The following is a 2,500-nucleotide window of genomic DNA, read 5'->3' as shown; positions in this document are numbered from 1 at the left end:
ACAGGTGATCTTCCAAGCCAACGACCCCACCCAGACACCCAGCAGGTTGTCCCACCAGAGACCCCAGGCATGACGCAGCAGCTCGACGTGTGACACCAACCAGACCACTTCCCTAACGAGGCCCCCCAGCCGAAGGCCCCGCGGGTCCACAGGCCCGATCCCATCATTACGGAGCACGCACGCACCCACACCCAGGCCCACAAGGCATCCCAGGCAAAGCCACCAGCAAGCCGCCAGCCGGGACGACTGACGGACCCGCAACAGCAGCCGGGACGGTGCCCCAGTGTCGCTGAACGACACACCGCCCCGGTCCATCTCCACAGTGACCCGCAAACCGTCCGGGCAGACCCTCGCACCGTACCACACTCCAGGGATCTTCCACATCCACAGAGACCAATGAGGTGTCCAGGCCCACCAACCTGTACTGGGAACCACGACAGCCAGCCAAGGCCCATGCTAGGCAGCGGCCCCCCCACTGCGGACGAGCCGGGACAACCACTGCTTCGCGCCACCTGTCGCCTCCCCTTTCACCATCGTCCTCCTGGCTACCACCAACCACACCGGCCTGTCCCGCGGACCACCATCTTGAGCAGGACAAAGTCCCCTCATCAAGCAGCCCATCTGGAGTAGCCCAGCATGGCAGGCGCCGCAGCGAATTCGGCCTTCGCCCCAGAAGAAGCAGCACAAGCGTTCAAAAGCATGGATGAGAGAATCCATAGCGAGAAAGGCAGGGTCATAGGGACAAATCCCTCTCCACAGTCCAAACCCGCAGCTGCGAGCTCGGTGTCGGTGCCACCGCAGCCCACCCCAATGAGCAGCCCACACGGGCGACGAATCGCCCTCACGCGTCCAGTACGCCTAGCTTCCCACTACACACAGGCCATGACCATGGGAAACCGAGTCGAAAGCCCTCGCACGGCCAGTAAGCGACCGCCAGCTACTGTTCAGCCCACCCTCCGGCAAGCCTCCCAGCAGACCCGGCTATCAAGCCCCGTCCCTTTGAGAACCCTGGGATCGATTCCACGCACCCTTCACATGGCAGACAGCCTCATCAGTTGCTTCCCGGCCGAAGCCCAGCCTGAGGGGCCAGACCCCCAGTCCTGCCTGGACTCGACCACGAGCATAGCGTTCAAAACCGGCCAAGTTGAATGAAGCAGGAGACTCGGTCAGTACAGGCTCTGACCTCCTTCCTTGACCAGCGCAACAGCCGCAAGGTGTCTCACTCACCCTACAAACTGCCTGCCGTGCCGTCACACAGGGACCTCCATATCCACCTCACTCGTTTCGTCACCCGACACGCGTCGGACAACCCCACTCGTCAGTGATATGCCGGCGACTCACACCCGCACAACATACCACAGGCATCTCTGTCAAAATGCCCTCCCAGAAACAAGCTGTGGCACCATCATAGCATCCGTCGCCCATACTCTCATAACCAGACCGACGGCGGCCACCAGTGCCACTGAGGAGTTGTCAGGAGCTTCGCCAGCCTGGGTCCACCCGCTCCACCGGCCAGACTGACTGTGACTCCGACTCTGTGCAGCTGCGACACGGACTTCCGAACCAAAGGAGTTTTCGCAACATGGTCTGTAGACATGACTACAGCCGTTCGAGGACCCTCAGCCAAACCCCGAAAGTTGGTCCCCATGGCCTCCGAGGCGGTTGATCACACGCCATACACGCACCCAACCTCAAGCACGTGAAGATGAGGTCGCTCGAGCAGTCACGACCCCCCATTAAGCCGTGCCTCCGCGGTTCTTGATAACCCAGGTCCGCAATCCTGGGCAGCTCGGCTCAGCCAGAGCTCAGTCACCGTTCCCTTTAAGACTTTACTAAGAATCAAACCCGGGCAGCAGCCGGCACGACCCAGTAAGGCCTGCCCCCAACCAAAGCCAAGTCCACAGTCCGACCCACTCGGGAGAGGCCCCCATCAGAGATGCCGAGCTCGCTCCCCGTAAAGCCATCCAGCGACCAGCACTCATCACGGCTGCCCAGGCTTCACAGTACTTGCGTTTCCGCTAGGATTTGAGAAATTACATTCGACAGAAGGCGCCACATCCAGCCTTTGTGTATTATCACTATGTGTAACGGCATCAGCACCGTCTCGGTTCGTCTCAGTCTCGCCACCATTCAGTCACACCAGGCGTACCAGCAGGGCGCCGAGCGAGCGCACAAGCCAGCCTGCAAGGTGCTAGAGGGCGACCCGCAGTGGGTAGGAACCGTCCACCAGTGTCGGCAAGCCGAGGCCGATGGGGGCCCTACCAAGGCAGGTCATGATTGCCAGTCGGTCAGATAGGAAATGGGTTACTCGGAGCCCGCCGGGATCAGACGGGCAACCGGGGAGAGGGAGCTACATGAGTACCGTCGCCGGGTTCAGACGGCGGCCCCAGGATTCTCGTAGTGTCCGGTATCGCCCTTCCTCCTAATTCATAGGTAGTCATCCTACTGCAGAATCCGAGACACTACTGCTGCTTCAGTAGCGCTCAGGGAGACAAGTCTC

At 61.0% G+C, this 2,500-nt stretch overlaps 1 pseudogene; it reads right to left on the bottom strand.

The window, feature by feature from the left end:
• LOC147038692 (28S ribosomal RNA) overlaps positions 1–2,500 on the bottom strand; it is a 7,921-nt pseudogene that overhangs the window by 2,065 nt on the left and 3,356 nt on the right.

Source organism: Syngnathus leptorhynchus, unplaced genomic scaffold (genome assembly GCF_054491065.1).
Source record: "Syngnathus leptorhynchus isolate UIUO unplaced genomic scaffold, UIUO_Slep HiC_scaffold_43, whole genome shotgun sequence".
NCBI lineage: Eukaryota > Metazoa > Chordata > Actinopteri > Syngnathiformes > Syngnathidae > Syngnathus > Syngnathus leptorhynchus.
The sequence above is the reverse complement of the archived record's forward strand: the minus strand, read 5'-3'. Positions and strand labels throughout refer to the sequence as shown.